The sequence below is a fragment of the Triturus cristatus genome, chromosome 4_2, assembly GCF_964204655.1.
Source record: "Triturus cristatus chromosome 4_2, aTriCri1.1, whole genome shotgun sequence".
Lineage (NCBI taxonomy): Eukaryota > Metazoa > Chordata > Amphibia > Caudata > Salamandridae > Triturus > Triturus cristatus.
The window spans coordinates 980,194,714-980,212,913 of NC_140586.1; the positions used below are offsets into that span (position 1 = coordinate 980,194,714).

The 18,200-nt window shown below is 51.3% G+C and overlaps 1 protein-coding gene across 1 annotated transcript in view; it reads left to right on the plus strand.

Moving 5' to 3' along the window:
* The first annotated feature begins 1,653 nt into the window (after positions 1–1,653).
* The window catches only part of LOC146839203 (uncharacterized), a 196,497-nt gene continuing 179,950 nt past the window's right edge, over positions 1,654–18,200 (plus strand). Inside the window, 1 exon segment of the mRNA XM_085600016.1 lies at positions 1,654–1,682. The gene's annotated coding sequence lies outside the window, so the exon portion shown is untranslated.

Sequence of the window (18,200 nt, forward strand, 5' to 3'; positions counted from 1 at the left end):
GCCGCCTCCAAGAGGGGACACTTCCGGGTTAAAGATCACTTTTTGGGGACGGAACATTGAGGGGGGCAGCAGCATCACCGGAACCAGGTACCGGGGCTGAAAGATGCGAAATGGATCAGGACATTTCCGTCGTTTCCCTTATTCTGAGGCATGAACACGTGCCTCGTTTGTAGCGCCTAGTGTCTGGCGTGTGGTATTAACGCGCCTTGCACCGGGTCGGAGCCACTGCCCTGCCCCCGGCGCCTCTGGGCAGCTCCAGGGGAGCAGTGTCTCTCTTCGGGGCCTGTGCATAGCGCCCCAAGGCTCAGGGCGGAGTCCGAGGCGCTGTATGGGGTGGAATGAACTCTGGGCTCCTCTGTCCTTAATGAGAATCCTTCACCGAGAGCTCCTGGGAGAAGCACCGAGAGGCCTGTCCAGGGGTGCTGAGGAGGAGAGGCCTGTCCAGGGGTGCAGAGGTGAGGCCTGTCCAGATGTTTAGAGGAGGAGAGGCCTGTCCAAGAGCAGAGGAGGTGAGGCCTGTCCAAGGGTGCAGAGGAGAAGAGGCCTGTCCTGGGGCAGAGGAGGTGAGGCCTGTACAGGGGTGCAGAGGAGGTGAGGACTCTCCAGGGGTGCAGAGGAGGAGAGGCCTGTCCAGGGGTGCAGAGCAGGTGAGGCCTGTCCAGGGAGAGGCCTGTCCAAGAGCAGAGGAGGTGAGGCCTGTCCAAGGGTGCAGAGGAGAAGAGGCCTGTCCTGGGGCAGAGGAGGTGAGGCCTGTACAGGGGTGCAGAGGAGGTGAGGACTCTCCAGGGGTGCAAAGGAGGTGAGGCCAGTCCGGGGGTGCAGAGGAGGAGAGGCCTGTCCAGGGGGATACAGAGGAGGTGAGGCCTGTCCAGGGGGTGCAGAGGAGGTGAGACTTGTCCAGGGCTGCAGAGGAGGTGAGGCCTGTCCAGGGGTGCAAAGAAGGAGAGGCCTGTCCAGGGGTGCAGCGGAAGAGAGGCCTGTCCAGGGGTGTAGAGAAGGTGAGGCCTGTCCGGGTGTGCAGAGGAGGCGAGGCCTGTCCGGGGGTGCAGAGGAAGCGAGGCCTGTCCAGAAGTGCAGAGGAGGAGAGGCCTTTCCATGGGGTGCAGAGGAGCTGAGGCCTGTCTAGGGGTGCAGAGGAGGTGAGGCCTGTCCAGGGGTGCAGAGGAGGTGAGGCCTGTCCAGGGGTGCAGAGGAGGAGAGGCCTGTCCATGGGGCAGAGGAGGTGAGGCCTGTCCAGGAGTGCAGATGAGGTGAGGGGTGCATATGAGGTGAGGCCTGTCCAGGGGTGCAGAGGAGGCGAGGCCAGTCCAGGGGTGCAGAGGAGCTGAGGCCTGTCCAGGGGCTGCAGAGGAGGTGAGGCCTGTCCAAGGGTGCAGAGGAGGTGAGGCCTGTCCAGGGGTGCAGAGGAGGAGAGGCCTGTCCATGGGGCAGAGGAGGTGAGGCCTGTCCAGGAGTGCAGATGAGGTGAGGGGTGCAGAGGAGGTGAGGCCTGTCCAGGGGTGCAGAGGAGGTGAGGCCTGTCCAGGGGTTCAGAGGAGGAGAGGCGTGCCCTGCCCAAGGGGCTATGGAGCAGGGGAGACCTGTCCAGGGGTGCAAAGGAGGTGTGGCCTGTCCAGGGGTGCAGAGGTTGTGATGCCTGTCCAGGGGTGCAGAGGAGGAGAGGCCTGTCCAGGGGTGCAGAGGTGAGGCCTGTCCAGATGTTTAGAGGAGGATAGGCCTGTCCAAGAGCAGAGGAGGTGAGGCCTGTCCAAGGGTGCAGAGGAGAAGAGGCCTGTCCTGGGGGGGAGGTGAGGCCTGTACAGGGGTGCAGAGGAAGTGAGGACTCTCCAGGGGTGCAGAGGAGGAGAGGCCTGTCCAGGGGTGCAGAGCAGGTGAGGCCTGTCCAGAGGGGTGCAGAGTGAGGCCTGCCCAGGGGTGCAAAGCAGGTGAGGCCAGTCCAGGGGGATACAGAGGAGGAGAGGCCTGTCCAGGGGGATACAGAGGAGGTGAGGCCTGTCCAGGGGGTGCAGAGGAGGGGAGGCTTGTCCAGGGCTGCAGAGGCGGTGAGGCCTGTCCAGGGGTGCAAAGAAGGAGAGGCCTGTCCAGGGGTGCAGCGGAAGAGAGGCCTGTCCAGGGGTGTAGAGAAGGTGAGGCCTGTCCGGGTGTGCAGAGGAGGCGAGGCCTGTCCGCGGGTGCAGAGGAAGCGAGGCCTGTCCAGAAGTGCAGAGGAGGAGAGGCCTTTCCATGGGGTGCAGAGGAGGTGAGGCCTTCCCAGGGGTGCAGAGGAGCTGAGGCCTGTCTAGGGGCTGCAGAGGAGGTGAGGCCTGTCCAGGGGTGCAGAGGAGGTGAGGCCTATCCAGGGGTGCAGAAGAGGAGAGGCCTGTCCATGGGGCAGAGGAGGTGAGGCCTGTCCAGGAGTGCAGATGAGGTGAGGGGTGCATAGAAGGTGAGGCCTGTCCAGGGGTGCAGAGGAGGCGAGGCCAGTCCAGGGGTGCAGAGGAGAAGAGGCCTGTCCAGGGGCTGCAGAGGAGGTGAGGCCTGTCCAAGGGTGCAGAGGAGGTGAGGCCTGTCCAGGGGTGCAGAGGAGGAGAGGCCTGTCCATGGGGCAGAGGAGGTGAGGCCTGTCCAGGAGTGCAGATGAGATGAGGGGTGCAGAGGAGGTGAGGCCTGTCCAGGGGTGCAGAGGAGGAGAGGCGTGCCCTGTCCAAGGGGCTATGGAGCAGGTGAGACCTGTCCAGGGGTGCAAAGGAGGTGTGGCCTGTCCAGGTGTGCAGAGGTTGTGATGCCTGTCCAGGGGTGCAGAGGAGGAGAGGCCTGTCCAGGGGGTGCAGAGGTGAGGCCTGTCCAGATGTTTAGAGGAGGATAGGCCTGTCCAAGAGCAGAGGAGGTGAGGCCTGTCCAAGGGTGCAGAGGAGAAGAGGCCTGTCCTGGGGGGGAGGTGAGGCCTGTACAGGGGTGCAGAGGAGGTGAGGACTCTCCAGGGGTGCAGAGGAGGAGAGGCCTGTCCAGGGGTGCAGAGCAGGTGAGGCCTGTCCAGAGGGGTGCAGAGTGAGGCCTGTCCAGGGGTGCAAAGGAGGTGAGGCCAGTCCAGGGGGATACAGAGGAGGTGAGGCCTGTCCAGGGGGTGCAGAGGAGGGGAGGCTTGTCCAGGGCTGCAGAGGAGGTGAGGCCTGTCCAGGGGTGCAAAGAAGGAGAGGCCTGTCCAGGGGTGCAGCGGAAGAGAGGCCTGTCCAGGGGTGTAGAGAAGGTGAGGCCTGTCCGGGTGTGCAGAGGAGGCGAGGCCTGTCCGGGGGTGCAGAGGAAGCGAGGCCTGTCCAGAAGTGCAGAGGAGGAGAGGCCTTTCCATGGGGTGCAGAGGAGGTGAGGCCTTCCCAGGGGTGCAGAGGAGCTGAGGCCTGTCTAGGGGCTGCAGAGGAGGTGAGGCCTGTCCAGGGGTGCATAGGAGGTGAGGCCTGTCCAGGGGTGCAGAGGAGGAGAGGCCTGTCCATGGAGCAGAGGAGGTGAGGCCTGTCCAGGAGTGCAGATGAGGTGAGGGGTGCATAGGAGGTGAGGCCTGTCCAGGGGTGCAGAGGAGGCGAGGCCAGTCCAGGGGTGCAGAGGAGCTGAGGCCTGTCCAGGGGCTGCAGAGGAGGTGAGGCCTGTCTAGGTGTGCAGAGGAGGTGAGGCCTGTCCAGGGGTGCAGAGGAGGAGAGGCCTGTCCATGGGGCAGAGGAGGTGAGGCCTGTCCAGGAGTGCAGATGAGGTGAGGGGTGCAGAGGAGGTGAGGCCTGTCCAGGGGTGCAGAGGAGGTGAGGCCTGTCCAGGGGTGCAGAGGAGGAGAGGCGTGCCCTGTCCAAGGGGCTATGGAGCAGGTGAGACCTGTCCAGGGGTGCAAAGGAGGTGTGGCCTGTCCAGGGGTGCAGAGGAGGTGAGGCCTGTCCAGGGGTGCAGAGGAGGTGAGGCCTGTCCAGGGGTGCAGTGGAGGAGAGGCGTGCCCTGTCCAAGGGGGTATGGAGCAGGTGAGATCTGTCCAGGGGTGCAGAGGAGGTGTGGCCTGTCCAGGGGTGCAGAGGAGGTGAGGCCCTTCCAGGGGTGCAGAGGAGGTGAGGCCTTTCCAGGGGTGCAGAGGAGGTGAGGCCTGTCCAGGAGTACAGAGGAGGTGTGGCCAGTCCAGGGGTGCAGAGGAGGTGAGACCTGTCCAGGGGAGTGCAGAGTGTGAGAAGTTGGCCTGGTATATGCTGTCTGTGAGAGGTTGGCCTGGTATATGCTGTCCACTAATTATAGTGGGCACCTTGTACCAGTCCAAACAACTCTTATTGATGATACGTTAAAGACAACCTTTATCGAAAGCTATCCTAGTGGTAGCTATGGAGAGCAGCCTTCAGGCTAAGTCTTGAAGCAACGTAAAGCAGCTTGTTTTACCAGTCTATAATCTCTTGAATGACCAAATGAAAGGACAACCACACCAAGTATATATATTCAAAATATATGTATTTAAGATAAAACACACCCCTCTAGTCTCTTTATGAGGCTGGAGTTCGAAGTACTTAAGTTACAATTCAGTATTCATCAGTAAAAGCACAAATACACGTTTGGGCTCTAGGGGCGTACCAAACCATATACCAATAAAGTGGTATAAGAACCACGACTGAACTAGACACAAGGCCTAGAGCCTGTAGAATCGCTTGGACCACAAGGAACCACCCAAGATAGTGACACAGGGGACCCACGGGGGACGCGTGTAGTGTGAGAACACAGCCGCGCATCGCAGTTAACTTCTATGGGGAAAATCGCGGTTGGAAATTAGGACTTTAAGGACACTTAGAGAACGACTACCAGCAAACCCTTTTGGACATAGAGGTGTCTAAGGCCAACACCCATGGGAGCACCGGAGTACTCGAGTTAACTCACCCAGGGAAGCCGGGTGCATAGGTGTCAAATGGTGTTGGGTCGCGGCGCTGTTTTCAATGGAAGCTGGCAAAGAAGTGCTGCTGCTGTGAAGAGGAGAAGTGTCTGAAGAGATCCAAGCCTGGATCTAGGATGGAAGGAACCTGAAAGCAGAGGGGACAGAGTCTGGGTCACTTGCCAGTGACCAAGGGCAGGATGGACCAATGCCCACAGATGGCAGGTGCTTTAGGTGAATTGACGGGTGTCTTGACTCTTCAGCCACGAGGTCCAGGAGGTGCAGATGACGACCAGGAGCTGGATTCGAGCTGTCCCATGAAGTCTGTCGAGTGCTGCGGTGTCGGCGACCAGAATGGACCCAACAAGCCTTGGCAACGGCAAGTCAAGTGGAAATAGAAGAGAGACAATGGTGCAGACCAGCAAGGTCTGGGGGACTCACCCAGCGAGGGTAAGTCGGGGCACGTCTGGAGCAACCAGGAAAGCCCAAGCAGAAAAGGAGTTGCCTTCGTGGGGACCCACCAGCCAACGGGCTAGCGATCACGAAGGAGCCTCGAGCAGTCGCACTGGAAACTGGCCCATGGGTCATTCATGGAGTTGAGGCCAGAGATCCATGGTGCAGTAGGTGCCCAAGGCTGGGACTACTCGGAGCCCAAAGCACAACTTCGAGGAGAACCAGGAAGATGATGTACCTGCAAACGTTCACAGTGTCCAGGTGTCACGGTTCCACGTCACCCACGATAGCCACGGGCCTCATCTTTGCTGTGGACTCAGGGTAGCCGCTGGGAAGTCTGGAAATCAAACTCTGGTGATGCAAAGATTTCGGCATCAGGCGGGAGCTTCAGAGTTGCAGACCAGACAGTTGCGTCTTTGGTGCCTGCCAAGCAGGGGAGTCACTCCTTGACCAAAAGGGAGATTTCTTTAGTCTTCTAGCGAAAATAGAAAGTCGAAGGTCCAGGATATATGTTGCAGAGTTTCATCCAGTGTAATCTAAAGTCTCAAGGACTGGGTTCCTATATTTATACTACGATAGTTGGTTATACATACTCTGGGGACCCACCTATGAGAGGGTTTGGAAAGAGGGGTGTGCCCCCAGTGCAGGACATCAAAGCACCAGAGAGTGCTCCCGCCTAGCCCCAATACACATCTGCCTCCCTGGGACAGGAAACCTATTGTCCAGGCCTCCCCTGCTGAAGTTTTGGTCTGCACCAGGAGGCCAGACCCGTGTCATTGGCAGTGACATCCATTTTGTGATGCCAGGGCTTTAGAAAGTCTTTACCGGGTAGACCAGTGTGAACATGTCTCTCCCTCTAGAAGGGTGGAATGCTACCCCCGCCACCAGAACTGGCGGGGGGGGGGTTAGTATTCCAAAGTGTTTGACACCCAACACGACATGTTTCCGTGCAGCCAGTCCAAAGTTAGCATTTACCGGGAGGTTATAATGTACTTAAGAGTATATGGTCAGGCTGCACCACAAATAGCATCAGAGGAGATACTCCGAACGCTGCAGAGGGGCTCTGCTCATGCAGGGGCACCCTCTCACATAAAAACCAAGAACTCTGCCTTCAGGATTGTTAAGGCCTGCCATAGGAGTGACTTATAGGTTTTATATGTGTGTGCAATGGTAGTGATAAAGGTAGCCTATACCAAAGTAAGGGGTGCAAGCACATCCTTACACAACCCCCCCAAACGCAGGGACATTCAACTAACCTTGACCAGTTGATTCTTCATTTTCTAAGTGGAAATACCTAGAGTCCATCTGCATTGGCATGGTTACCCCCAGGTCTATGTTCCACTGTATAGCCCATCCCCTAAGCAGTTTGGTGTTTTCACCCTTCATTTGTTTTAGCCATACTTGGGGCTTATGGTCTGTCTGAACAAGGAGGTGAGTGCCAAACAAGTATGGCATCAACTTCTTCAGAGCCCAAACCACAGCAAAGGCCTTCCTCTCAATGGCTGACCAACGTTTCTCTCTGGGGGTCAGCCTTCTGCTAATAAAAACTACTGGCTGATCCTGACCTTCATCATTCAATTGTGACAGTACAGCCCCTACCCCCAATTCAGATGCATCTGTTTGGACAATGAACTTCTTTGAGTAATCAGGACTCTGTAGAATGGGAGCAGTGCACATGGCCTGCTTCAGGTCATCAAATGCCTTTTGACAGCTAGCTGTCCACTGAACCTTTTTGGGCATTTTCTTAGAAGTTAAGTCATTCAGGGGTGTCACTATTGATCCATACCCCTTGACAAATCTCCTATAGTACCCAGAAGGCTCTCACCTGAGTCTGGGTGGTTGGAGCAACCCAGTCCATGATGATCTGGATTTTGCTCTGCAGTGGTTGAACCTGGCCTCCACATACAAGGTGGCCCAGGTTCACAACCTGACTGCCCTATCTGGCACTTGGTGGCCTTGATAGTGAGGCCTGCCTTTTGCAGGGCCTCCAAAACATTCCTTAGGTGGACCAGGTGATCCTCTCAGGTGGAGCTAAAGACAGCAATATCATCTAGATAAGGTGCACCGTATAAATCTGATTTAATGGAACGACAAAGTCCATTAAAGGGGATTCTGAGTCCAGAGCAAATTGCCTCCTCTTCTACCTTATGCCCCCCTCTTAATTGTGTATCCAGCCAGGGGGCGGTTGCTGGGTCGTCCATATTGGGTAACTTAGTTGGCCTACCGGACGCCCAAACATCTAAGCAATCACCTAATGTTGAAGGTGTTAAAATCATTTCATGGAACGTGGCCGGACTCAAAAATAAACTCCCCAACCTGGAGTGGAGTTCATTTATCACTTCCTTTGACATTTGTATGCTGCAAGAAACCTGGATGCTTGAAGAGAGTGTGGCTCCGGGCTTCGCAACGTTCGATATTATGGCATGCAAAAGCGGCCGGGGAAGGCCTTCAGGGGGGTTGTCTCTATGGGTCGGCTCCCATTTGGGAGTAAAGGCAAAGGTTATCACAACGGATTCACGGGATGTACAACTTGTTTTACTGGATGTAGAGAGGGCTCCGAGTATTGCTCTGATAAATGTTTACTCTAGACCTACTAAGAGGGGCCTTGAATCAGAGGCAATTACTGTATTGTTCAAACTATTACAGTCACTTGACCTCTCTACTGTACTAATTATAGGCGGGGATTTTAACTGCCACTTTGAGTCTTTACTGGATCCAAACATGGGAGATTGCGATGAAGTGTATTCATTATGGAATATTCCGGACCCACTTACCCCCTCAGTTAAGGTATGGACTCCCCTAGTCCTGCAATTGCAGTCTCTCTCCTTAGCTGCATCATTGCGAGCATGCAATGGAAGGGTGATGCCTGACAGACCTGGGAAAACAACGTTTAACAGAGCTAGCCATACCTCAATAATTGACTACATCTTCATTGAAGCTAAACACTGGGACAAGCTTTATGAATTTGTGGTCATTGAGAGGTTGGACAGTGATCATAATGCCCTAGCTCTGACCCTTAAATTAGGAAGTTTTGGACTTAAAAATCCGGTCCCGGGTGAAAACCCTATGTTTGATCCAATGACAATCAGCAATTGTAGAAGGAGAGTAAAGTGGCCAGAATTCCTAATGTCGAATAGTAAACTGGCGGAACTGTATGGAATAATAACTCCATTTATCGAGGAGATGGGGGAAGCTGGGCCTCTGGGCAGTCCTACTGATATCCACTGCAAACTGGTTACTGCACTAAGGGACATCTTGTACCCAGTAAAAAGGGTTATACGGCCAAGGGTTGAATCAGTAGGGTGGTATAATAAAGCCTGTCGTATGGCCAAAAAGGCCCTGCTGTTGATAGTAAAAACCAAGGACAGAGAAGCTATCAGAATGAATCGTTCCTCGTACAAAAAGGCAATTAGTGACGCCAAGAAAGAAGGGGAGGTTGAACTCTGGGAGCAGTTGGGCAATGCGCTTAGTTGTAAGGACGCTAAGTTATTCTGGTCTATTGTCGCAACTGGAGTGAGTGGGTATTCATCTGTACCTGTCTCAAATATTGCAGCCTCATCTTGGGAAAGTCACTTTTGTGACCTATATGGTATACGTGATTCTGATAATCTGTCTGTTGACACCCCCGACCTCTCTCTAGTCCCAGTGGTCCATGCTTCTCCGGAGCTTTTCACTTTGATTGAGGTGGAAAAAGCAATTGGGAAAATGCTCCCGAACAAAGCACCGGGCTTGGATAAACTACCTGGGGACCTATTTAGGGCCCAGCCAAAGATTTGGGCACCCTACTTGGTTGTCCTATTTAATAGCATTTTGCAGGGGGGTGATGTACCCTTTACTTGGCTTGGGGCCGAAATAGTACCCATTTTTAAAAAGGGCTGTCCATTAACCCCCTCTAATTATAGACCTATTAGTCTTATAGACACCTCACAAAAACTAATTGGGAGGGTTCTTTTGGACAGGGTCCTGGGCTGGATCGAGGAGAACGGGATTTTGACCACCTTTCAGGGAGGCTTTAGGACTGGTATTTCCACCTTAGATCAGATCTTTCGCCTGCAGGTCCTGTATTGGAAAACAGCCCTGGTTGAGGGTGGCAGCCTCTACCTGGTGTTTGTGGACCTGCGGGCAGCTTTTGATCTGGTTCCCCGGATTAAACTTTGGCAAGTCCTGGCAGATATGGGTCTCCCATCTTACCTATTGGCTGTTCTATCTAGACTTCATGCCAATAACTTTGCCCAAGTAAGATGTGGGAAATATGGTGAGCTCACCGATCGCTTTCCCGTTCAAAAAGGCGTTCACCAAGGGTGTGTCCTGGCCCCCACGTTGTTTAGCCTTTACATAAATGGCCTTATTGACCACCTGAATTGTATACCAAATAATGATACCCCCAAATTAGTATCAGGACGCGTGCCCGCACTGATGTTCGCGGACGATACCTTGTTATTGTCTAGAACGTCTTCGGGTATTCAAAATACTTTGAACGGTTTCGCAAAGTTTTGTGAGTCTAGAGGACTTGAAATAAATCTGGGGAAAACTAAATACATGATCTTTAACCCCCCCAAACGGGTGCGCCCAAACCCAGTTTTATTTGATATTCCCCTTGAGAGAGTCAAAACTTTCGTTTATCTAGGCGTGACCTTAACGGAGAATTTTAGTTGGGATTCTCAGATCACTAAGTCAACACTCAAGCTTGTCCAATTGACTGGGGGTCTGAATAAAGTTTTTAAAAGATCAAGTTTTAAACCAGTGTCTCCCGCCCTTGAAATTTATTGTAGACAGGCAAGAGTGGCTGCATTTTATGGAGCCGAACTCTGGGGACATAAGCAGTCTGCATCCTTTACAAGGGCTGAGTTATCTTTTTTAAGATCTCTTCTTGGGCTCCCCTCCAGCACACCGTCGATCCCTCTTAGGCTCGATCTTGGGTTAGTCCCAATAGAGGAGACTATTAGTGCAAGGCCTATTTTGTACTGGAAAAGGCTGTGGTCAGTGCCTGAACTGTCTTCGTACAAATTAGAATTTGTAGAGATCTGGCCTGCACTTAAATTTAAAAAAATCCCTTGGCTTCTGCATATTAATGCAGTCTGTTTTCAACTAGGACTCCCGGAAATGTGGGCAAACCCGGAGGCAAGTTGTTCCGGGATTCCAAGGAAGGATATTCTCTCTTTGGTGTCCTCGAAAAATTCTTCTCTACATTCGAGCTCTTTAGCGATAGGTAGATTGACCCTAGAATTCCTCTTGGTTAAGCAGGATTCCAAACTAGAGGAATTCATGGATCAAATAGAACCCCCACTTGCCCGTAAATTGTACATTCAATTAAGGTATGGCACCCTACCGATCAGGTCCTTTTCATCCAAGTGGCAGGCACGAAATCTGGAAAGCTGTCCTGCTTGTAATTACAAAATTGAGTCTGTCGAACATGTGTTGTTTTTTTGTCCTGCCTGTTATTTAATCAGGAAAAGTTGGCTGATTCCCATTTGTAGGAATCTGGGTTTTCGCCATTTTAAACAGGCCAGCAGGACCTTAACTTATGATACTGACCCACTCATTGTCTTCGCTGTATCTCGCTATCTTTATGGCATGTGGCGTTGGAGACAAACGTTTTTAACTTAATCACCCTCATCTTGATGACTTAAAAGTTTAATCCTGTTTTTAAAGATTTTAACTTTAAAATGCTATTTATTGTTTTATCGTTCTATTTGTATTAATGTAATTGATGATATGTCTATTTGTACTTTTTATGGTCTTTTGACCGAAATAAAGTTATCAAGCAAGGTGCACTGTAGGCTTCCAGACCTGTGAGAACTGTATTCACCAACCTTTGGAAAGTGGCAGGTGCAGTCTTCAAACCAAAGGGCATCACCACAAATTGGTAATTCCCACTTGGGGTCAAAAATGCTGTTTTTGGCTTTGCATCATCAGCTAGTCTGATCTGCCAGTAGCCAGCTGTCAGGTCAAATGTGCTCAGAAACTTGGCTGAGGCCAAAGTATCTATAAGCTCATCTGCCCTTGGAATTGGATGGGCATCAGTCCTAGTGACTGCATTGAGACCCCTGTAGTCCACACAAAACCTCATCTCTCTTTTCCCACCACTGGTGTGAGGTTTTGGTACAAGGACCACTGGACTAGCCCAAGGGCTATCTGAGGGTTCAATAACTCTCAAATCCAACATTTTCTGGACTTCTGTCCTGATACAGTCCCTGACATGGTTAGGTTGCCTATACATTTTATTTTTAATAGGCAGACTGTCCCCAGTGTCCACCTCATGAGTGTTTCTGAAATGATTGAGCACCTGTCTGCAATCAGTTTGCTGCCGGGCAGCGAGGCTGCCTGCCAAGGCCTCACCATCATCTGACCCATCATCAGGGTTCTGTGAGAGGAGGTCAGGGAGTGGGTCACTCTCTTCCTCCTGTCCCTCATCAGTGGCCATGAGCAAGCCCATGTCAGCCCTGTCTACATATGGCTTTAGCCTGTTGACATGGAGAACCCTGTGGGGACTCCTGGGAGTTCCTAGGTCTACTAAGTAAGTAACCTCTCCCTTCTGTTCAACAATAGTGTGGGGTCCACTCCACTTGTCTTGGAGAGCTGCTGGGGCCACAGGCTTCAACACCCACACTTTCTGTACTGGCTGTTAAAAAGCCAGTACAGCCTTTTGGTCATAACACACTTTTTGCAGTTCCTGGCTAGCCTCGAGGTTTTTAGTTGCCTTTTTCATGTACTCGGCCATCCTGGAGCGGAGACCAAGTACGGAGTCCACTATGTCTTGCTTTGGGGGCTTGAGAGGTAACTTCCATCCTTCCTTCACCAAACACAATGGACACCTGACAGGGTGACCAAACAAAAGTTCAAAGAGGCTGTAGCCAACCCCCTTTTGTGGCACCTCCCTGTATGCAAACAAAAGGCAGGGCGAGAGAATGTGCCATCTTCACCTGATCTTTTCTGGGATCCCTTTAATCATGCCCTTTAAGGTTTTGTTGAACCTTTCAACCAAACCATTGCATTGTGGGTGATAGGGTGTGGTGAATTTGTAAGTCACTCCACACTCCTTCCACATTGCTCTTAAGTAACCAGACATTAAGTCTTACCTCTGTCTGATACTACCTCCTTAGGAAAACCCACTCTTGAGAAAATTCCCAACAGGGCTCTTGCCACCACAGGTGCTGTAGTGGTCCTAAGTGGAATAGCTTCTGGGTACCTGGTAGCATGATCCACTACCACCAGGATTAATCTGTGCCCAGATGCTGTTTGGGGATCCATGGGACCAACAGTGTCAATCCCCAACCTTTCAAAGGGCACCCCCACCACAGGTAGTGGTATCAGGGGGGCATTTGTAGTGCCACCTGCTTTGCCACTGGCTTGGCAGGTTACACAGGAACGATAAAAACTCCTTTGTGTCTTCAGGCATGTGGGGCCAGTGAAAATGAGAGACAAGTCTGTCTCAAGTCTTGTTCTGGCCCAGGTGACCTGCTAAAGGGATATCATGGGCTAGGGTCAATAGGAAACGCCTGAACTTCAGAGGTATAACCAACCTCCTGGTGGCACCAGGCTTGGGGTCTCTACACTCTGAGTACAGGAGTCCATCATCCCAATATATCTTATGGGTTCCACTAGCATTCCCAGCAGCCTCATCAGCAGCTTGCTGTCTAAGGGGTTCAAGAGAGGGGCAGCTCTGCTGCTCCTGGCTCAGGTCTGCCCTGGAATGGCCCACTATCCCCAAGAACTCAACCTGGTCAGGCTCAAGCTCCCCTGGGACAGTTCCTTCTTCAGGACTGTGATCATCTCCCTCAAGAGACTGAGTCAGGGGGGGAGGCTCTGCCTTAACCCTTTTGCTCCTCCTCTTGAATCCAAGGCCTGTTCAGTTTCAGACATTTTGGCCTGTGACCTGGTCACAGCAAACACATCTGCAGGGATGCCCAGCATTTATGCATGAGTCCTAAGCTCTACTTCTGCCCAAGCGGAAGTCTCTAGATCATTGCCAAGCAAGCATTTGACTGGTAGGTTTGCACTCACCACAACCTTCTTAAGGCCGGTTACCCCTCCCCAGGAGAAGTTAACAACTGCCAGAGAATGGTCTGTTCTGACGTTGCTAGCATTGGTCACTTGGAGCATTTCAACAAGTATAATCTGCCCAGGATCCACAAGATCTTTTGTCACAATAGTGACATTTGCTCCTGTGTCCCTGAATGCCAAAACCTGCACTCCATTGATTAAAGGCTATTGCTTGTACTTGCCCAAGTTACTGGGACTCACAGAGGGGGTCATATCCATGCCCCCATCACAGACAAGAACAGCCTGAGTCGTTTCTCTGACTAGGCCAGAGCCCAACTCAGTACCCAGGGTCAACCCTACTACACCCTTATTCTGTGTACTCCCACCACCAATTGTAACTCCACTAGGGGGAGCAGGTGCCTTAGGGGCATTGGTGGGGGCTGGAGTATTCTCTTTGGACTTGGTGCAATCACTGGTCCAATGTGTCTTTTGCTTACAGACTTTGCACCATGGTTTCTTTTGGCCTTTCCCTTTGTTAGACTGTGAATCCCCACCTGAAAAAGATTTTTGGGGCCCTTGTGAAGACTTCTGGTCTTTACCCTTCTCCCCACCCATGTCAGAGTTCTTAGAATCTTGCATCTTAGGGTCACCACCTTGGTTCTGTACCTTCTGCCTCACCCTGGTTCTGACCCATTTGTCTGCCTTCTTTTCCAATTCTTGGGGAGAGGTCAAATCAGAGTCTACCAGGTACTGGTGCAACAGCTGATTTTGATAGTCATTAAGAATCTGCTCCCTCATTATCAGATTGTACAATCCTGTGAAGTCACACACCTTACTGCCCAATAACCAACCTTCCAGAGCCTTAGCAGAACAGTCAACAAAGTCCACCCAGTCTTGATTTTGTGCCTTTTGTGTATCCCTGAACTTTAACCTGTATTGTTCAGTGGTTAGGCCAAACCCATCTATCAGTGCACTTTTCAAGATCTGGTAATCATCAGCATCCTCTTCTCTTACAGTGAGGAGCTTGTCTCTACCTTTGTCTGCAAAGGAGAGCCATAAGTTTGCTGCCCACTGCCCTTGGGGGACCCTCTGTACTCTACAGGCCCTCTCCAAGGCAGTTATCCATTTGTGGATGTCATCCCCACTCTGGTAGGGAGGGACAATCTTACTTAGGTTTCTATGGTCATAAGACCTCTCCCTATCTCTATGGAAATTGCTGCCACCAAGGGACTCTAGTCCCTCCTTTTTACTAGCTCTGAAGAGCTCTAGGGCTTCCTTATCTAGGGCCATCTGCTGCTTTCTGAGGTTGAACTTATCTTGCTCATACTTCAGCAGTCTCGCTCTCCTCTCCTGGGCGGTTTCCCTCCCTCTGTGAGAAGAAACAGAGGTCCCTACAGATGAGGTAGACTGAACAGACTCTCTGGAGAGAGATCTATTCCTTCTAACCCTACCTTCAACTCTTCCTGGAGGGACAAAGAGTGGAGCATTGGGCTCATCCTCATCATCCTCATCCAGTTGAGCTGTGGTCACCAGATCCTGATCATTGTCATCAGTCTGGTCAGCAGCAGAGTTTGGGCCAGGGGGAGTTCCACCCCTAGGTCCACCCTCAACTGATGCCCCACCCACTCTGCCTACCCCTTCAGGCCCACTAGGCCCTGAGAGATCATCCAGCCTGAGTATCTGCAAGAGATGCTGGGTGGTTGGGCTTTTGCCTGTCTTCAGCTTCCTAATGGAACATAAGGCCCTAAGCTGAGCAAAGGTGAGATCCTTATAGGGGGGAAGCCCGCTGGCTTCTGACAAGGACCCACTGGTTCCTGGCTGATTAGACATTACTAGTGTGGTGTGGTGTGTTACACGACCTACACTAGTGTGGCCTACAAAACTCTCTTGAGTTGTAGAAAGGGTGTGCTATCCCTTAACACACAACTCTAAGTTCAGTAGAACTTACTTTAGCTAAACTTGATATTATATGTATCTCAGGTACCTTTAGTGGTTTTCAGTTGATCAATTAAATTGAGATTATCTGGTAAAAGTGGGGGTACCCATGCAAAGCAGCTCCTACTCTCCTACACAACCCCAAATGCAGGGACATTAAACTAACCTTGACCAGCTGAGTCTTCATGTTCTAAGTGGAAATATCTGGAGAGTCCATCTGCATTGGCATAGTTACTCCCAGGTCTATGTTCCACTGTAAAGTCCATCCCCTGTAGGGAAATGGACCACCTCAAAAGTTTGGGGGTTTCACCCTTCATCTGTTTTAGCCATAAGAGGGGCTTATGGTCTGTCTGAACAATGAAGTGAGTGCCAAACAAGTATGGCCTCAACTTCTTCAGAGCCCAAACCACAGCAAAGACCTCCCTCTCAATAGCTGACCAATATGCAGAGCACAGACATGTACATGTCAACATATACTGATGGTCTATTGAGTGAAGTAGACAGTGGACGTAACCTTGATAGTACAGTCTGTAGGGAAGATTGCGGAAATGTAGCATGTATGTGCCCCCCCCCCAAAAAATCTTTAGCGTAGTGGGCTGGCTTGGCATACGCAAGGCTAGCATAGGGGTATGAATAAAAGGCACGTTTCTCTGGGCGTGGTTCTCTTCCGGAATAGCGAACGTGTCTGCCAGGCCTGCGCAGCTTACACCGCCACGAGGTTGACCCCGTGAGCGAAGGTGGCTGCGTGAAAGATGCTCTCAGCTTGCTGGTACCAAGAAACCGTCATGGCCGCTGTGACGCATATATGCCGCACAGTTCATCTTTTGACACCGCTGCATGTGAAAGAGGGCTCACCACGTGCCAGCGGAAGCTGCTGGGCCGAGGTCTGTGAGCTCGGAAGGCTCCTGAGATCAACGCTGGCTACTGCGAAACAGGCAGACAGCGCACAGCCTAAGGCCCCGCAGGGTGGAGGGTTCTGTATACTACTAACACAGTAGTCGAACAGGTACCAACTGTAGAACGGTGTCTTGATCCCACAATGGACGATGTTAGAACTGCATCTGAGAGTGAAGATGAAGGTACTCCCTTCGACCTGGTGCAACCATCTCTAGGTCCTAACAGTGGAACGGTTTGTTGATTCCACAATGGACGATGTTAGAACTGCATCTGAGAGTGGAGATAAAGGTACTCCCTTCGACCAGGTGCTACCAACTCTAGGTCCCAACAGTGGAACGGTGTCTTGATCCCACAATGGACGTTGTCAGATATTACCTGCTGCTTGCTTTTCACAGAACTGTCTCTGTTGAGGTGCATCAGACTCTGTGCTTCTGTAGTTAACTGCTGCACATGATTATTGGGCTTGGTTGAGTGTAGTCGCTGGACTACACCGCGGTACAGCAGGTCCGAACAGTGAAACGGGGTCTTGATTATATGATTGAGGATGTCAGAAGTTAAAGTCTGTCATGATTTCTGTGTACCCCCTCCGACCAGGTGCAACCAACTCTAGGTCCCAAGAGTGGAACGGTGTTTTGATCCCACAATGGACGGTGTTAGAACTGCATCTGAGAGTGGAGATGAAGATACTCCCTTCGACCAGGTGCAAACCACTGTAGGTCCCAACAGAGGAACGGTGTTTTGATCTCACAATGGACGATGTTAGAACTGCATCTGAGAGTGGAGATGAAGGTACTCCTTTCTACCAGGTGCGACCAACTCTAGGTCCCAACAGTGGAACGGTGTCTTGATCCCACAATGGACGATGTCCGATATTACCTGCTGCTTGGTTTTCATAGAACTCCCTTGGATGATGTGCATCAGACTCTGTGCTTCCGTAGTTAACTGCTGCACATGAATATTGGGCTTGGCCAACTGCAGTCACTGGATTACACCGCGTACAGCAGGTCCGAACAGTGAAACGGGGTCTTGATTCTATGATTAAGGATGTCAGAAGTTAAAATCTGTGATCATATGTGTACACCCCCTCTGATCAGGTGTAACCAACTCCGTGTTTTCGAATCCAATGGCACGTAGCTGTGAGGCATTAATGACCACTGCCTCTGGCCTACACTGCGGTCAGCAGGGCTCACAATTCAGATCAAGTGGTGATTGTTTAATTACAGAATCCAGTGGTCAAGTAACTACAATGTCTATTGAAATATACACAATATCCTTTTAGTATACTTGCTTGCAGAACTTTTTTTAGATGAGTTATAGGTTTACTACACTGGTGAACTTTATATTGCAAGTTCAAAGGAACACTGAATAGTCTACTCTGTGGACAGCAGAAATCGCAATTTGAATTGTTTTGATTTATTTATTGAAGAGTTTTCTGTAATTGATGTTGTTGTATTTTGTGAAGAGGAAGTGAGAAAAATAATTCATGGATGTCTGTGTGACTAATGCCTTCAATGTACGCTGCAGACAGCAGTTTTCACAATTCAGATCGAGTCGGTATTGTAGATAACGCAGTCCTGCAGGAAAAGACATTGGTGCAGTGCGCTCTGTCCGCACCGCGCATACGTATCATCGTAGGCTCCGCACACGCTTTTTGTTGCTTCGCGTATGGCAAACTGTGTAGCTAAAGTCCACCTTACGTAGCTGTGGGTCCTTGCTGACCGCTCTCTCTGGCTTACACTGCAGACAGCAGTGTTCACAATTGAGATTGAGTCGCTATTGCAGAGGATGCAGTGTTGATGGTAACAGACTTACAGCCTCATGCATCAAGCCAAAATCCAGTCGGTAAAATACCGAATCGCTAATAGCTCCCGGTATTGAGTTAAAAAAAACCCAATCCCAATGCATCAACCCAAAAGCAAAAATCGCTATTTAAGGAATCCTTAAATAGCGATTCCTTAAATAGGGATTCCTTAAATAGCGATTCCTTAAATAGGGATTCCTTAAATAGCGATTCCTTAAATAGCGATTGCATTTAAGGAATCCCAAAGTGAGATTCCTTAAATGCAATGCA